The sequence below is a fragment of the Chiloscyllium plagiosum genome, unplaced genomic scaffold (assembly GCF_037043375.1).
Source record: "Chiloscyllium plagiosum isolate Xiang-an unplaced genomic scaffold, Cpla_swu_hap1 HiC_scaffold_29, whole genome shotgun sequence".
NCBI classification, from domain to species: domain Eukaryota; kingdom Metazoa; phylum Chordata; class Chondrichthyes; order Orectolobiformes; family Hemiscylliidae; genus Chiloscyllium; species Chiloscyllium plagiosum.
In genome coordinates, this window is record NW_028270167.1 from 70,664,187 (window position 1) to 70,683,355 (window position 19,169).

General features: G+C 44.2%; 1 pseudogene; it reads left to right on the forward strand.

Moving 5' to 3' along the window:
• The window catches only part of LOC148142376 (putative G protein-coupled receptor 139), a 56,249-nt pseudogene extending 37,338 nt beyond the window's left edge, over positions 1 to 18,911 (forward strand).
• Positions 18,912 to 19,169: the final 258 nt, after the last annotated feature.

Consider the following 19,169-nt stretch of genomic DNA (forward strand, 5'->3'; position numbering starts at 1 on the left):
CCTGTTTATTTCTTAGCCCCCTTTCCTCTCCCTTACCCCCACATTGTTGGTGAAGGACTTGTGCCTGAAACGTCAACTCTTGTACCTCTCGGATGCTGCCTGACCTGATATGCTTTTCCAGCGCCACATTTTTCAACTCGGATCTCCAGCATCTGCAGTCCTCACTTTTTCTCAGCTTCTAATAGTAAGAGATAGAAGTATTTTCACTCTTCCTGACATGGTGATAATCTGTGGAATGGAGACAGAAATTAAGCATTCCCTTGTCTAACATCAGGTTGGAGTGCCAAATCAGGATTGAGGAAGTGACAGTGCGAGTGAGTGAGAGACTGTCCGTTCCAGGAATACAGTTTGTTCTTGGGAACGATTTAGCAGGAGCCAAGGTGGGAGAGTCACCCCTTGTGGTGGAGAAGCCAATGGCAGACGAGGGAACTGGAGAGTGAAAAGAAAAATAACGAGGAATTTTTCCAGGCTGTGTAGTAATACGATCCCATTGTCATAAGTTACAGCAGGAAGGAAAAACGAAAAAAAAGACGAAGGAGCTGATGTGCAGTTACCTGACACACTGTTTGATGTCACGGTGCAGGAAACAAAACATGAACAGGCAGAGGGCCAGGCAGATGGCCAGGCAGAGGTGTTTAGTCCTGAAAGGCGAATGGAATTACAACCATATTCACACACAGAAAAGGAATCAGAACATATTGTCAAGCGTTATTAATTTAAAGATAGAATCCTAAAATTAAAATGGAGACCACGATAGGTTAGTGCAGAAGGGGAATGGGCCGAAGTGCACCAGATTGTGTTACCGGTTGCATACAGTGTTAGGGGTAGCACATGAAATAACTGCTGGCAGTCACCTAGGTGTACGGAAGACTTAGACCAAGGTACAAAAGCATTTGTTGTAGCCTGGAATGCACAATGACATGGTTCATTTTTGTTGTACTTCATCCATGCCAAATATTAGAAAAGTCACGGGCAGTATTAAAACCAGCACCTTTGTTACCAATTCCTGTATTCAAAGAACCTTTCACGTGGGTTATGATTAATTGTACAGCTCCCCTTTCTAAAATAAAAGTGGAAACCAATATTTGCTGAGCATGATAGATGTGTCTACCAGATTTCTAAAGGCAATTCCATTACGAAGTGTTAAGACAAAAAGGCAGATGAAGGAGTTGGTAGCTTTCTTTACTCGCTGTGGGCTGCCCAGAGAGATTCAGTCAGACCAAGGGTCTCATTTTACCGCTCAGCTGTTTAAGTAAATCATGGATAGCTTAGGCATACAGCACTTCAAATCAAGTGTGTCCCATTTTGAATCCCATGGAATCTTAGAAAGTTAGCATCAGATGCTGAAGATCATGTTAACAGCATACTGTCACGATTGCCTGAATGCTTGCGATAAAGGTATCCCTTTAAATTGAATACCATTGGAGATGTCCTTAATAAATCTACTCAGTTTACTTCCTTTGAGTTAATATTCGTACATGAAGTGAGAGGTCATTTGAAATTAATTAAATATAAATTGACAGGACCGAAGTTGGGGAGCTCACACTTGGATTATGTATGTGAGGTGAGGGAGAGATTAGACGGAGTAGGTGAGTTGGAGAAACAGCACATGAACAGGGCACAGCATAGAGTAAAGCAGGTGACAGATAAAAACTCTAAATCTTTGATGATTTCCTGTGAGGATGACGTATTAGTATCGCCACCAGTGGTACGAAATCCCTTCAAAGCCAGGTTTAGTGGCCCCTTTCAAATTAAAAAGAAAGTTGAGTCAGTTAAACTATCTGGTAACGATACTGGATATGATAAAAACGTTATCGAGTGTGTCATGTGAATGAATAATGCTTCAGCCACATTTAAGACTCAGGAATAAAGTTGTGGCCAGATGAACAAATTATGCAGCTTATCTATCTCCCACGTTACAGTTGGCACAGCATGTTGAACGATTACAAGAAGCAAACTTGGCTAAAAAAAAACTTAACGAAAACAGAATTCACGAAGTTAGAGGTGATGTTCTTAGGACATTACATTGGACATGGGAGGTTGATCCCATGGCACACACAGACGAAGGACACTGAGGAACTTCCAGGACCATCCTCAAAGAATGAAGTCCTTTGATTTTTGGAACTGAGTGGATTCTATCATAAGTTTGTTCCAAATGCCAGCAGCGTATTGGCACCACTGGTGGATGTAGTAACTAAGAACACAGAATTGTGGTGGACAGAACAAGGCCAGGAGGCATTTGAGAATTTTAAAGCAGGATTAATCACCGCACCAGTTTTAACTGCACCAAATATTTTGAAATCTCTTGAAAATTGTGTCTGATGATCAGGATATAGGGGTCGTAGATATATTGTTACAGAAAGATGATGATGGAATTGAATGGCTAATTGGCTATTTGTCGAAAAAACGCAATATCCACAAGACAAAATACAAAATCTCCATTATTGAAAAAGATTGATTTAGTTTCGTACTGGCCTGACAATTTTTTAATGTTTATATGACAAATTGTCGGAGACGGTTGTGGACAACAACGACAATCCTCTCGGACCTTTTGGGATATTTAAGACCAAAATATGAGACCATTTCATTGGAGTCTCATGTTACCGACTTTAAACTTACAAAATGCACATGCAGTGGGCCCGAAAAATGTGATAGCAGATGTGTTATTGTGATTTAAAGGAAACAGTGTAGATAAGATTTGACTAATTCCAGTGTTATATATGTGTGCAGAATGGTATAACTGAGATTAATACTTTTGTATTTCATAATAATGGGATTAAGAATTAGAGGAAAAGAAATGAACCCATCTTTTGATGGTGCGTTTTAATTCTGAAGGGAGAGTTGTTATGAAGCCGAAATCATGTTTGTTCACTTTAAGACAGAATAGGTTTTGCTGAATAGAAAATTACAGACACAGATGCCAGCTAAAGGTCAGACTGTTCCAAATGTAACAATTAGCTGGGAAACGGAAGCCTGAGTTTTGATTGCTGTTTTGACAGCACTTCAAATGCAATCAAGGAGTTTAAATAATACTCAGCATACCAGAAACCAAAGGAATTTGAATATTATTGTTTTTACTCCTGGAAATCAATCAAATTATGAGAATTATTGTATCATGGGAAGTACATAAACCCAGCATTTTGAACACTAGTTCATGCCATCCAACAGCAGAGTAACTGCTGTAGAGCAGGAGTGCTAACTGACCATCTCAAACACTCCCTATCAAAGATACATGTTCATGTAAAACCTGCTTGCGTAAAAAAAAATGACCCTGGAGATCAGCAGCTGGAAGAGTGAACACAGCGGGGAAGACTGGGTGCTCTTGAGATTGTAATGTTTAATATGTGGGTTGTTGGAACAGCATATTTTTACAGAGTTGGAGTCAGATAGTAAGTAGTTAAGACAAGCGGGACTTTGATTTGTGAATAGTTGTTGTTCAGTGTTCACTATTAAAGTTAAGAAACTAACTTGCAAAGTTTGTTTAAATAGTGGAATGTAGGAGATCTGTGTCACTCATATTTTAACAGATTATGAGGTGAGGCGAGCTATTCTGGGTGATTGGTTTTAATTAACAGAGGGGTTTGACTCCACCTTGTAAATGTCCTTCCACGCTAACCCCATTTCACTGCAGTTGGCCCATATCCTTCCAGTCCTTTCCTATCCACATATTTATCCAAATGCTTTTGAAATGTTGTTAATGTACCCCCCTCAGCCACATCTGCTGGCAGCTCATCCACGTATCATCCTCTGTGTTAAGAAGTGGCCCCTCAGGTTCCCTTTTATTCCTTCCCCTTTAACCTTTAACTGATCCCCTCTCGTTCTAGATTTTCTATACCTTGGAAAAGACTGAGAACTTTCATTCTATCCATATCCCTCATGATCTTATATAGCTCAATAAGGTTCCCCCCTCAGTCTCCTCCACTCTAAAGAAAAGGTCCTAGCTTGGCCAACCTCTCCCTATAACTCAGACCATTGGGTCCTGGCAATGTCCTTGTAAATTTCTTCTGCACTCTTTCTAATTTCATTATATCCTCCCTATAACAAGTTGACAAAACTTAACACAATACTCCAAGTGCGGCCTTACCAAAGTCCTGTATAACTGAAACATAAATTCCCAACTTCTATACTCAATGTCCTGCCTGATGAAGGCCAGTGTCCCAAATGCCTTTTTCACTGACCTGTCTACCTGTGACTCCACTCTCAGGGAACCGTGCAACTGAACGCCAAGGTCTCTCTGCCTACTACACCCCTTAAGAGCCTCCCAGGCACCATGAAAACCCTACCTGGATTTGCGTTTCCAAAATGCAAGACCTCACACATCTATATTAAATGTCATTTGCCATTTCTCGGTCCACTTCCCCACCTGATTAAGGACCTGCTGCAATTTCTGATAATCTTCCTCACGGATCACGTTACCAAATATTTTAGTGATACCTGCAAACTTACTAATCATGCCTTGTACATTCTCAACCAAATCATAGATAATAAACAGCAATGGACCCAGCCTCCGGACTGACAAGCATCCTTCCACTAAACACTCTGCTTCCTACCATCAAGCCAACTATGTATCCAATTGGTCTGTCCCCCCAGCATTCCACGTGATGGAACCTTCCAGACCAGCCTGCCAGGTGGAAATTTATCAAAGGCCTTACTGAAATCCATAGAGACTACGTTTACTGCGCTGCCCTCATCAATCTTCTTGGTCACTTCACTAAAGGATTCTAACTAATTTGGGAAGCATGATGTCCCACTCACAAGTTTATGCTGACCGGTCTGAATCAAACCCTGTGTAAGTAATGGGTGCAGTGAATGGTATGCTGTCCTTCATTGTAAGATGATTCGAGTACATAAGTATAGCTATCTTCATGCTGTTGTAGAGCCTTGCTGAGAGAGTATTAGGGTCACTCTGTACAGATTTGGTCTCCTTTGTAAGGAATTATCTTCTTACCACAGACACGGATGATTGTAACATGAGGATAGAGTAAACAAGCTGAGTGTTTAATCTGTAGAGCTGTGAGAGACGAAGAAATGGTGATGCTGAAACACGAGAAGTGGCAGCGATCACTTATTTCCAAAAGATACATTGACAGGGAGAGAAATTCCATACTTTACCCAGGATTCATTGATTTGATCTATTGCCACGTGTACCTCAGTACAGGGGAAAACTATTTATGAGCACTGGAGGAAGATCATAGTAAGCATGGCCAGACAGATCATAAGGTGGAAATAGGCTTACACAGAGTAAGGCATATGGGTTACACTGAACAGGACGTGTACTCGACAAGATCAGCATTACTTGAACTTAGAGAGTCCATTTATTAGTCTAATGTGACTTTCCTAATAGTTTATATGCCTAAATTAACTCTCCCCACATTACTGTCCAGTCAGCGTGTGAAGCCATATAGAACGCCATGTTGCCCCAATCCACAACAGCAGCCAAAATACCTTCTATCTGGAATAGGTAGCCATACTCACCAGCTTCCGCCCTGCATGGAGAACACCAGGCTGTCTTCTTGGAGATGAAATATGCCTTCTTGAGACTTCACAGAAGACATATGGCTTCCCTGCTCACGCTAGAAAACCATGTTAAAGTCCCACGTGTGTCTGATAAGCAACGGAGCCAGGAGGAACAACGTGGAGCAGTCTGTCTGTGCAGCCTCTGCTCTACTTGGTCATCATGTTAGAGCAACAATCTGGAGACAGTGAGGACTGCCGATGCTGGAGATCAGAGTAGTGATTCGATTGCTGGACAAGCACAGCAGGTCAGGCAGTATCCGAGAAGCAGGAGAATCGACGTTTCGGGCATAAGACATTCATCAGGAATCAGGATCAATTACCACATTCTGCCCCCGTGTAAGTGTTTTGAAGTGGGAATGGCCTTCCACTGTTCTTGTATAAGTGACTAAAGGGACTGATTGGCTTCTTCCTTGTCAGATTGGACAGGGCCAAGGGCCTGACTGGGTTTCCCTGGTTCCTGTTTGACAGCTCGATGTACTGACAAGTGTGATGGTGCTGCAGCTTTAAGAGATTTGTTTTGTCCTGGTTTCTTTTATGAGAGAGATTGAACGACCGTTACCAATCTGGCTAGTTAAGACCACTTGCGTAAACAGCTAGCAAGTCCTTAGGTTTATTTTTATGCAACCTGAATGGGTGTGGCCAGCTCTCACAGATTAGGATCACTGGGTTTTGGTTTCTCAGTAACATCAAAAACTATAGTGGTCTCCACAGAGATGGAAGCTTCATGGAATGTCTCCTGGCTGCTACTCTTTCTGACTTTTCTCTTGATGCTGTTTCCAATTCCTGAATGTTCCTTTTGCCAATGGCTGTGTTTATGGGAATTTCCTATGTTGGACTAGTTCATTTGTAATAGCTCCTAGATCTATTATTCTGTTAAGTTGTCCTATCGAATTATGTTATTCTAAATTCCTCTTTCTTTAGTTTTATTTAATCTTCCGTGTTTAAATAAATGGTGTTTTGCTTCGCACCGAGTAGTTTGACCAGTAACATTACATCTGGAACAGACAGTTTACATTTCCTTTAAAATACGAAAACATTACAGTCAAGGCTACCGCCTTCAAATATTTTCGAGGGGTTCTGGTGTGGCCCATCACACTAGACTCCTTCCCTTACTGAGTAATAGGCTGCAGCCACTGAATGGGCTGTCCCTCTTCTTCTCCAATAGTTTCAATGGGCTGAATGGCTTCCTCATATTCCTGTGAAACCAACGTTAGGTGCTAATGAACTCTTGTTTTACTGTGGCAGTGTCAGGCAGTGATTTTACATGAATGTTACAGACATTTGAACAGCACAAGTCTCAATGGAGTCTGGGTTTTGCTGCACATGGACACAAACCAGTTCAGGAGCTGACAGGGCATAAAATGTTCTGAACCTTGTCGAATCTTCAATGACCATCCGCACTTCTGATCTTATGGTGGAGAGGTTGGGGACGGGGAGACATTGATGAAGCAACTGAAGATGTTTGTGAAGATGAAGCTACCCTGCGGATCTCCCACAGAGGTGACACAGGACTGAGATGATGAACATCTTCCTTTGTGCCATGTTTGACTCCAAACACTGGAGAGTTTACTTTGATTTCCATTAAGTTCAGTTTTGTTAAGCTCCTTGATGTCAACAGAAGTTAACCACTGCTTTGATATCAGGGCCGGTCATTTTTACCTGAACCCGTGTGTCAACCCCTTTTGTTCATATCAATAATCCATGATACAGGAGCAGTAAGTGTTTTCTTCAAACAGGTGGTGTTGGATGCCAGGATTTCTCTTCTCAAGAGTGTTGGGGAGCAAGATGAAAGTATTTGAAGAGGAGGTAGATAGATATTGACCTGTCAGAGAGGCGACGGCTATGAGGAATTGGGCATTAAAGAGGATTTCAGACCGAGAGCAGATCAGCCACAATCTTAGTGAAGGACAAGGCAGGCTTGGGGAGTGAACGACTTGCCCCTGCTTCTGATGTTCTCCCATTCTGTTATTGGAAAGTTAGTGGGAATTATTTTAATGAATGTTTGTTATTAAATTTTGCATTCAGGAAGCCCAGAGAAGTTTGTGAACCATCGCTGGGTGCGGTATAGTGGCTGCATTCTCAGTGAATCTGGGTCTACAACATGACCAACAAATGAAGCACAAGTTGCAGAGAGGGAAAACTCTCTGAAGAGAGATTAGGCCTCTTTCATACCCAGTCTGTGTTTTCCAATTGCATTTCTCAAATCACCTCAAAGCATGTGTAACAGTCTTGAGAGGCTGAATGGTCTCCTCTGTTTCTTTGCATCAGATTATAGGAGTACGTAGCCTCCAACTGTTCCTGTCTAGCAGGTATGAGGGGCTGAATGGAACACAGAAACATGGGACTGAGGAGCAGGAGTGGGACATTAGATACTTTGAGCCTTCTCCACCAGGCAGTAAGATTGTGGCTGATCAGGTTGTAGTCTCAGCCCCACTTTCCTGCCTGTGTCCCATGGTGCATGACTCACTTCTCTGTCAAATATTTACCTAACTCACTTTCAATCAATGTGAACTTAGAGGCACGATAAAATTCCAGTGAAGAGAATTCCGACTTGAATGGCCCTTTCAGAATTTTTCATCATCCCTTTTATAGAATCAGAGAGTCATGCAGAACGGACACAGACCCGTCTCAAATCTGATTTAATCTCATTTGCCAGCGTTTGGTGAATATCCCTCGTCTTTCAGATATGTTTTAAATGTGCGATTGTAACCGCCATCACCACTTCCTCTGACAGCACTTTCTGTGCAAACACCACTCTCTGTGTGAAACATTTAACTTCAGGTCCCTTCTAAATCATTCGCCCTCGCCCCTCCAACTTATGCTCTCCTGTTCTGGACTCCCCTATCCTGGAAAGCAGAACGTGGCTGTTCAGAATATCCATGCCCCTGATGATTTTATAAACCTCTATAATGTCACCCTTCACCCTCTGACACTCCAGGTGGAAACACCTCAAACTAATCAGTCTTTCCCTAAAGCTCAAACCTCCAGTCCTGGAACATTCGTCTAAGTCATTTCTGCAGAAAACCGAGTTGTATTCTTAAAGTGGCCTCACCAACATACTGTACAGATGCAACATGCTACCACAACTCCTATACTCAATGCTCTGACTGATTAAGGCAAATGTGCCAAATGTGTTCTGCACCTCCAAGTTGACCTGCGACTCCACTTTCAAGGAACAATGTACCTGCAGCCCTATGTCCCTTTGTTCTACAACACTCCGCAGGACCTTATCATTAAGTGTATAATTTCTGCCCTGATTTGCCTTCCCAAATTGCAAAACCTCGTCTTTATCTAAATTAAACTTAATCTGTCACTCCTTGCCCCTTTGTCCCATCTATTTGTGGTCTCGTTGTACTCTGAGGTAATCCACTACACCACCTTTCTGATGTAATCTGTAAACTTACTAACTATGGCCCCAATATTCACATCTAAATCCTTTACATAAATGATGAAATGCAATGAAGTCAGTACTGTTTCTTGCAGCACACTGCTGCTGACAAGCCTCCAGTCTAGAAAATATCCCTCTCCCTTCAAGCCATTTGTGACTAGTTTCTTCTGTATCCCATGTGATTGAAACTTACTAATCTGTCTACCAATCAGAATGAAATACTAGCGTTGAAGAGAGACTGAGTAGGTTAGGTTTATTTTCACTAGAAAAAAGGAGATTGGGGGGGACGGGGACCTGATTGAAGTTTGCAAAATCATGAAGGGTATAGACAGGGTGGACAGAGACAAGCATTTTCCCAGGGTGAAGGATTTAATAGCGAGAGGTCGTGCTTTCAAAGTGAGGGGTGGAAAGTTTAAGGGGGATACACGCGGTAAGTACTTCACACAGAGGGTGGTGGGCGTTTGGAACGCGTTGCTAGCAGATGTGGTAGAGGCAGGCACAGTAGATTCATTAAGATGCATCTGGACAGATGCATGAGTAGGTGGGGAGCAGAGGGAGACAGATGCTTAGGAATTGACTGACAGATTTAGACAGTACATTAAGTTCGGCTCAGGCTTGGAGGGCGAAGGGCCTGTTCCTGGGCTGTAAGTTTTCTTTGGTCTTTGTTCTTTAAATGAACACCTTGCTGAAGTCCATATAGACAATATCTACCAAATTTCCTACATCAATCTTCTTTGTCACCTCTTCATAAAACTCAACCAAATTAATTAGACATGATTTCCCATGCAGAAAGCCACGTTGTCTACTCCGATCAGCCCTTGCCTTCCCAAATGTATGTAAATGCTATCCCTCAGAATCCCCTCTAACAACTTACCCACCACTGACATCAGGCTCAGCGGTCTATAGTTCCCCAGCTTTTTGGGTCACTGTTTCCTTTTCTAGTCCCACTCCTCCACGACTCACAACAAATGTTAAATGTAACCAGGTCGGTGATATGGCCGATCATATCGGTCTCAGGCTGGGTCAGGGTCAGTTTTAGGAAAAAGTCAGGCTAGTTTCTTTAATCTGCTAAAACAACACGTTTATGATCCAGAGCAATGTTACTCAAACTATGATGGAAAGATGAATGGCAAACTGTTTGGGTATTGCAATTATATAATAAATACTTCCATTTCTAAAAATGCTGACACACACACACACACACACACACACACACACACACACACACACACACACACACACACACACACACACACACACACACACACACACACACACACACACACACACACACACACACACATATAAACACACACACACACACACAAAATCTCTGCAATTTTAACTTGAAAGAACTTGGTCCAAATATTATTGGAACTCATGACAAAGGAAAAATTGTGAGATTGTCCAAAACATTACTCTGCTTCTGAAGATATTGTACTCACACAAGCTGCTAGCAATGGGATTTCATCCTGGGAGAGTTGGATTTGGCTGAATTCCCTTTGCTTTAGGCAGTGAGTAGATTCCAGTGAATTCTGGTTAGGTATCATCCAAAGGGTAGCACGGTGGTTAGCACTGCTGCCTCACAGCACCAGGGACTTGGGGTTGATTCCAGCCTTGGGTGACTGTCTGTGTGAAGTTTGTACATTCTCCCCTTGTCTGTGTGGGATTCTAATGGGTGATCCAGTTTCCTACCACAAACTGTGTAGGTTCGGTGGATTGGTCCGTAGTGTTCAGGCATTTCTAGGTTATGTGCAATAGTCAGGAGTAAATATAGGGAAATGGGTTGGGAAAGTTGGTATGGACTTGTTGGGTCGAAGGGCATGTTTCAACACTGCAGGGATACTATAAAAATAAAAAAGGTAACGATGATAGTAGAGGATTTTTGTTAGCTCGCACACATTGCTGTGATGAGGAACAATGAAGGAGAGAGAGTGCAATCGGCTGTTTCTTCTCGGGCAGATTACATTTTCTCCCTCTCTGAGTTGAATCACACAGTAATGTCATCCTCACCCAAACTGGACCATGTGAGGTTTCCTTGTACATTGTCCAAACTATGTCTCCATCACATTCCCTGTTCCATGTGGTGCATCATTGTTGCTGTCATACACAGAGCCATACCATTCGCAGAAAATGGTATCGGTCAATTTGAAGATATGTTTATATGTCCCTGCGTCATTAAAAAATAAAAATGTTTAGTTTATTCAGAATACCTGTGTTGAACTGAATGCATTTTTAAAGAAATACAGAAATTGCTGGAAAAGCTCGCCAGGTCTCTCAGTACCCAGATGCTGTAGTTGTACCATCTCCACCATTTCCTCTGGCAGCTCATTCCAGATGCACACCACCCTCTGCGTGAAAAGGTGCCCTTTAGGCCTCCTCAAAACCTTTCTCCTCTCACTTTCAACCAATGCCCTCTAGTTTTGGATGCCCCTAACCTGGGGAAAAACCCCTGACTACTCACCCTATCCATAGCCATTTTGATTTTATAAACCTTTACTGCTGCAATATGTGACCCCAATCAACACGAATGGCTGTACTTTCAGTCATCCTGGGTCTAAATTCTGAAATGCAATACTGACACCTCTTCCTTCTCCATCAAGTCACAATTTTACGTACATTTTAATCAGTTTGTTCAGATGTATTCTGAGACACTTCTGTGGGCTTTATGCCTGGACCTTTGTGCCCGGAGGTAGGGATACTATCATCACTCAGCAATACCCATAAAGCTGTAACATTATTCTCCTGTGTGTTTGTTCATCAGACTATCCTGACATGCTGGGACATACCGCTGCAACAGACAGGACTTGAATCCAGGCCTTCTAGCCCAGAGCTAGGAACACTACAACACAAGTTCAGGAATTGGAATCAAATCCAGAGCTCTGGCTCAGAGACAGGGACACTACCCACCACACTACTATACCCAGATTTTGGGTCATATTTTCGTGCCCACTTTCATCTTGGTGTGGATTTATTATAATCAGGTTACCATTACTGAATTACAAACAACACTTTGTATTATTAAACAAATGCAAGATATTTGTCTCAACTGTAGGATAGTGAGTGTACGTGTTATGCTATCGAAATTAACTATTAACATCTTTAATTGCTATTGTCTGTAATCTGAAATATTAGGGAAAGAAATCCTGCATACACAGTCTGCCCAATGAAGGGTCTCAAATAGATATTTATTACTGAACACCAGATACGAAGCTTAATTTCTGACCCCAAAACACCGATCACTCTTACCCAACTCTCACGTGCGACTCCCCTTTTCCTAAAACCATGAAATGACACAAGGCCGCTGATTACTGTCCAGCCTCTCCTCCCCACTGACTGTGTCTGCAACCTGTCCCTCCTCCCCCTAACCATACAAGGCATGCCAAGCTCAGGGACTTTGTGAAAACCAAGGCCGGAGTGTGTCGGCATCCTGGAGACGGATGGGCGTTTTAAAATTGAAGAGGGAGGGTGAGGTGACAGTAATATCATACACTGGGCTGAGGTGTGGCTGATGGAGTTTAGGTTCGATTAATGTGAGGTATTGAATTTGGTAAATCAAACAACAGCCGGACCTGTACAATTAAAAGTAGAGCCTTTGGCAGTGCTGTAGAACAGAAACCTTGGCCGTCAGGTTTAATTCTTTAAAATTTGCATCTCATATAGATAGTGTGGTTATGAAGGTGTTTAACACATATGTCTTCATAGGACAGACCTTTGAATATCGGAATTGGGATATCATGTTGTGGTTGTACAGGACATTTGTGAGACCTCTTCTGGAATACTGTGTCCAGTCTGGTCACCTTGCCCGCTCATTCCTAGGCACACCACCCTCTGGGTGAAAAAGCTGCCCCTAGGACACTTCCAAATGTTTCCCCTCTCACCTTAAGCCTATGTCCTCTAGTTTTGGTCTCCCCGTACCTTAGAAAACACCTTGACTATTCAATTTGATATTACTGACCTTGATATTATTAAGCTGGAGAGGATGGAGAAGAGATTAACCTGGATGGTGCTGGGAAAGGAGGGAGTGAGCGAGAAGAAGAGGCTGGATCGGCTGGGACTTTTTCACTGGAGAGTATGAGATTAAGCAGTAGCTTTACAGAGGTTTATAAAATAATGAAGTTTACAGAGAAGCTGAAGGACTGATGTCTTTTCTCTAGAGTTGGGGATTCAATACTGAGGGATTTTTAAGATGCGTGGAAAAAAGATTTACGAAAGTCATGAGAGGTAATTATGTTAGACAGAAGCTGGCTTGTGTGTGGAATGAACTTCCAGAGGAAGTGGTGAAAGCAGGGACAGTTACAACGTTTAAAGGGCATTTAGATGAGTCCATGGATAAGACATCAGTTTGGATGGTGCTGTGAGCAGCTGCCCTCTCCCGCCCCATCTTTGAATGAATCCCTGTTGGTTTTCACCCTCTGCCAATGCATGTGCAGTGGCATGTGGAGGCCAGCAGAGAGTGGCATTGCATCATTTAAGCACCACAGAGACTGCCAGACCTGCCCCACACAGAGACACACAGATACACACACAGCGATGGTGAGGACACAGCGTGAGGCTCATCTGGCAATTTAAATGAAACATAAAGAAATACTCAATTCGCCTTGTAAACGTTAAAATATGAGGGACAGATCTGTCAAATTCCACTGCTTAAATAAAACACATCAATTTATTTTTTCACTCTGAAAGTGAACATTTTACACCAATTATGCACAACTCTGGGACTCCCTTTCTCTTAACTGCTTATTACATGACTCCAGCTCTATAGCAATATATTGTGTCTGAGTCCGCCATCCTCTCGTATCACAGGTGCTTGTAATCTCTCAGTTCAGAACAGCATTTCCTCTCTCTTGAAGGGATAGTACACTTTCAACTTTCAACTTCATCACATTATACCCTGATGAATATAGATAAGTGGAACTTGTCCGGATTTCCCTTGCTCTGTGGTTTGTCAATAATTCATCCACTCCCGTCTCGTATGCGTCAGGACTTTTGTTGCTCCATTGACAGCATGTCATTATTTTACTTTGTCCATGGGAATATAGCAGTATTTCAATTGCTCACACTCATGTGTGTGGGGCAGGATTTTAGTTGTTTCATGGCGACTGTGACGCTATAACAATCTCAATGTTTGAAGATGGCACCGAACCTGGAAGAACTCTGAAGTCTATGGAGGAGAGAGTGGAACTCTAACAGGACAATCACACGTTGGTGTAGTGTTCATCTTTATGGCAGATGGGGATCAATGCAGAGCAGTTTGAGGTGATACACATTGGTAGGAAAGACAATGAAAGACAGTTTAAAACAGGCTGTGCCATTATAAAGGGGCTGCAGGAGCAGAGGGTCCTGGGTGTATATGAGCACAGATTGTTGAAGATGTCAGGACAAGTGGGGAGAGCAGTAATTATCACAGATCAGTTTCAATATCTGAGCTGTTTACAGGGGGAGGTGTAGGAGGGAGTCTCGGTGCTCCCTTCCTGGGAGGTGGGGGTGACGATGTGCTGTGAGCCCACTCTCCTGCCCACCGAGACCGTCGGGATTCCATTTGTACCAGCGCAAAACAAAAGGGAGATGGCATCAGGGCCACGGCTTCTAAGTTGTGCCAGGGGGAAAACGGAACTGCCAGTGGGTTTAAATTGAGAATTGCCCTTCACTGAGCATTGCTCCTTACTCGGTCGGTGGGACGTGCATGTTTCAGAATCCCTGTCCCTGTCCTCTCCGGCTCATACCAGGGTCCTCCCACATGGCGGGGGGAGGGGGGGGAGGGAAAGGATATCGGGAACTCCATCACATGGCTTGGCCCTTTCTGACCTATTCCAGGCTGTTTCTCTTGGAATGGGAGAAGGGGAGGGAGAGAGTGAGGGTGGGAGTGGGTGGTCCTGCTGTTAGTGTTAGTGTAGGTGGAGAGGGGGTCATGGTGAGGTGTCCGCAGGGATTCAGTACACAGTGTTGTATCCATGCAGTGTTATTAGTGTGGGGGTGAAGTGGAGGGAGGGGTGGAGAGAGAGGGAGAGAGAGAGAGAGAGAGACAGAGACAGAGAGAGAAGGTGCAGCATGCGGCAGTGAGAGTGGTGGACCATGAGCCTTGTTCGGAGGTAGGTGCTATAACGGTTATACAGTGAGTGTGAGGGAGCAGAGAGAATACAGTGACCCTTATCCTGACAGAGCGGGGAAGGTTATTGATACTTGTCCTGTATTGCTGGACATTTCTTCAGACCGCAGAAACTGCACTGAGCTGGGTGGTGAGCTCAGACCATGCTCGGTGGGTCTGGTGGTGTCGCCCCCTCTGGGAAGAGAATGATCCCCCTCTGTACTAGCCCATCCACCAGGACCTACATGCCCCTGACAAACCGTGGTGTAATTGTCCCTTATCTGTCATGCTCGGGGTAAACTATGCAGGGCAGCTCCAAACTGAGAAAGCTCAACCGTGTGCCCATTGGCCTTTTAAAGACATCAGTGTCTTTAAAAAGCTGTGGAACAAATGCTCATCCAAAACTCTCCATCATCTGAACTCACACCAATATCACGTTTTCCCATCTTTCCAGGGAAGACAGGCTCATGTTACAGGATGCTATTGAAGTGTCTACATTTCAGCATTCTGAAACCTGGAAACAAATCCTTCCAAGACACTGTCTCTCAGTATCCTCATCTCTGTCTATTTCCCAAACCCCTCCCATGTGATGATATTTAAACTGATTCCCCCGCCATCCCTCCCTGGCAGTGATGTTCACACCCACAGCACCCCGTTGTCAGGGCACAATGGAGATATGGAGCTGTAAATGGATGGGAGCTGCACATCCTGTCACTTCCAGCCCGGGCTGTAAGTTTCCCCACGCTGGACAGGGATCTACACAGTGTTACTGAGCAATGCACTGGGGTGGGGTACACAGTCCTACATGCTGGGAGGGTAACTGCTCCTGGGTTACAGATCAATGCACTGGGGTGTGGAACACAGTCCGACATGTTGGGAGGGTAACTGCTCCTGGTTTCCAGATCAATGCACTGGGGTGGGGTACACAGTCCTACATGCTGGGAGGGTAACTGCTCCTGGTTTCCAGATCAATGCACTGGGGTGGTGTAGACAGTCCTACATGCTGGGAGGGTAACTGCTCCTGGTTTGCAAATTAATTCACGGGTGATCACTGCACAGATCGCTGTGCTGGTCAGTCAATCTGGTTGAGGTTTATAGATAATGCAATGATGTGGTCTGTGCAGTTTCCCATGCTGGATGCGTATTTATTTCAGGTTCATAAATTAGTGCCCATCTGTGGTCTGCACAGCTCCTGGTGCTGGACAGATATTTAATCCGGGTTTATAGATCAATGCACTGCTGTGGTCTGCACAGCTCCCCGTGCTGAACAGATATCTAGTCCGGGTTTATAGATCAATGCACTATTGTGGTCTGCGCAGTGTTCCACTCTGGACAGATCACTGGATTATATTGACCAGTGTAATGGATAAATCTGGACAGATTGCTGGGTTGTACTGAGCAGTCCGCTTGTCTGGTCTGGACAGTGTTCCACAGTGAACAGATATCTCCTCTGGGTGTATGGTGTTTGGGCTAGTTCTGTGAGGTTTATTGAGAATGTGGTATATCTAACCATTTCAGCTGATCTGGCAATGTCTTTAGTTTCCATCCCTGTGATTGGACCCTCCGTCTCTCATCCCATTAATGTTACAGTGTGCCCAGGCACAGTACATCATGTTGGTGGGGTGGATAATGGGTAAAGGTGATGGACAGGTCAAGGGGTTCCCCGGAACGTTCTGTCACCAACATTCTATAACTGACATTCCCCGCAAAGTTCTGCCCCCAACATTCTATAACTGCCATTCCCCGGAATGTTCTGTCCCCAACATTCTATAACTGACATTCCCCGGAACGTACTGCCCCCAACATTCTATAACTGTCATCCCCTGGAACGTTCTGTCCCTGACATTCTATAACTGACATTCCCTGGAGCGTTCTGTCCCTGACATTCTATAACTGATATTCCCTGGAACGTTCTGCCCCCAACATTCTATAACTGACATTCCCCGGAATGTTCTGCCCCCAACAGTCTATAACTGCCATTCCCCGGAACGTTCTGCCCCCAACATTCTATAACTGACATTCCCCGGAATGTTCTGTCCCTGACATTCTATAACTGATATTCCCTGGAACATTCTGCCCCCAACAGTCTACAACTGCCATTCCCCGGAACGTTCTGCCCCCAACATTCTATAACTGACATTCCCCGGAATGTTCTGTCCCTGACATTCTATAACTGACATTCCCCGGAATGTTCTGTCCCCGACAATCTATAACTGCCATTCCCCGGAACGTTCTATCCCCGACATTCTATAACTGCCATTTCCTGGAACGTTCTGTCCCTGACATTCTATAACTGACATTCCCCGGAATGTTCTGTCCCCGACAATCTATAACTGACATTCCCCGGAACGTTCTGTCCCTGACATTCTATATCTGACATTCCCCGGAACGTTCTGTCCCCGACATTCTATAACTGACATTCCCCGGAACGTTCTGTCCCTGACATTGTTTGTGAACGGCCGGACGTCAGTGAATTGAACAAACGATAAGATCCCGAGGGAAGAGATCCCGTTCCAGGGAGAAGGAGACACTGTTCCAAAGGCCCCTCAGGCAGTTAAAGCGGTGAATGCGTTTTCCCTACGTTTACATTTCTCCACGACACAGGATCGACCACAATTTAGACCAAAATACACGAATTCCCAAACTCCGTTTGTCTTCAGGAAACTGGGAGAGAATCCTTCAGGACAGCAACTTTTCCATCCTCCGTATTAGGAACTGGGAAGGAGTGACCTGTGTCTGCTCTCGAGTGAGCGAGTGTGTGGGAATGTTCTAGAAACCATCTGTCCTTATGGATGTGTCTCTGTGTATTTGGGGAGGGAGGGTTTCTTGTGGTTTATGTCACATTTTTGTCAGTAATTCCAACCGCCCCATTTGTTATTCCAGCTCCAATTACTTTAATAAATCCCTGAATACATGGACACATTTGAAAATCTCACTGGGTCCCCGATCAAACGGGTCCCTTTGCCTCCAGGCTGATGGATAATGGGTATGTTTTCCTTCCTCACAGTTAACGTAGTGACCATCTACGTCCTGCTTTATAAAGATTGTGGATTGTCTCCATGTGTCAGACGTTACCTGGGGGCCATGGCAGCGGCGGATCTCCTGGTCATTATCCTCGACCTGATCCTGAGACACATTCCCATTGTTTATGAGGAACAGTTTTATTTCCTGAGGGACTCCGTCCCCGTGTGTAATATCCACGCCGTCCTGCTTTATGCAGCCACTGACTGCTCTGTCTGGTTCACCGTCACTTTCACCTTTGATCGGTTTGTGGCAATTTGTTGCCAGAAGCTGAAAAGTAAATATTGCAGTGAGAAAACGGCGGCTGTGGTTCTGGGAGCAGTGACTGTGCTGAGCTGTTTAAAGAACATTTCCTGGTATTTTATGCTCACAGTTTGGTATTGGCTGGGGAACTCCCCCTGGTTTTGTGGTGTACCAGCCGCTGTTGCATACTCCAGTGTCTGGGCCACAATCGAGTTCCTCCACCACATTCTAACCCCGGGGCTCCCATTTCTCCAGGTTCTGCTGCTCAATGTTCTCACCATCAGACACATTGTAGTGACCAGCAGAGCCCGCAGGAGACTCCGCGCTCACGCCAATGGGGACGCTCAGTCTGATACTGAAATGAGAAACCGAAAAAAATCCATCATTTTACTGTTTGTGATCTCGGCCAATTTCATCCTGTTATGGTCAACCTTAATGCTGTATTCTATATGGATGCGGATGTATTGGATTGGGCATGCGTCTGTGTATCTCGATGGCTTTGTGCAGGAATTGGGCTTCATGCTACAGCTCCTCAGTTGCTGCACAAACACCGCGATTTATGCCGTGACCCAGACTAAGTTCAGGCAGCAGCTGAAGAATGTGCTGAAATATCCCTTCACCCAAATCCATCCATCCATCAAATTCCCTCATTAATCACAGAATCCGGGATTTTCTCATTTCAGTTCAGTGTTTCAGCGATGGAGCAGCCTGTCACTATGGAAACAGGCTGAGGATAGCGCTGGTTTGTCCATCCTTATCCTACAGGGAGGTTACAGGGACACATTTCAATGTTTCTCACAACTCAGGGGCCAGTGAGAAAAGGCACCATCCCACTGACTGTATCCATCACTTCCATTTGTAAACAATAAAAATGATCATTAAAGTGTGCCGAGCAGCAGAGTGACCGATGTT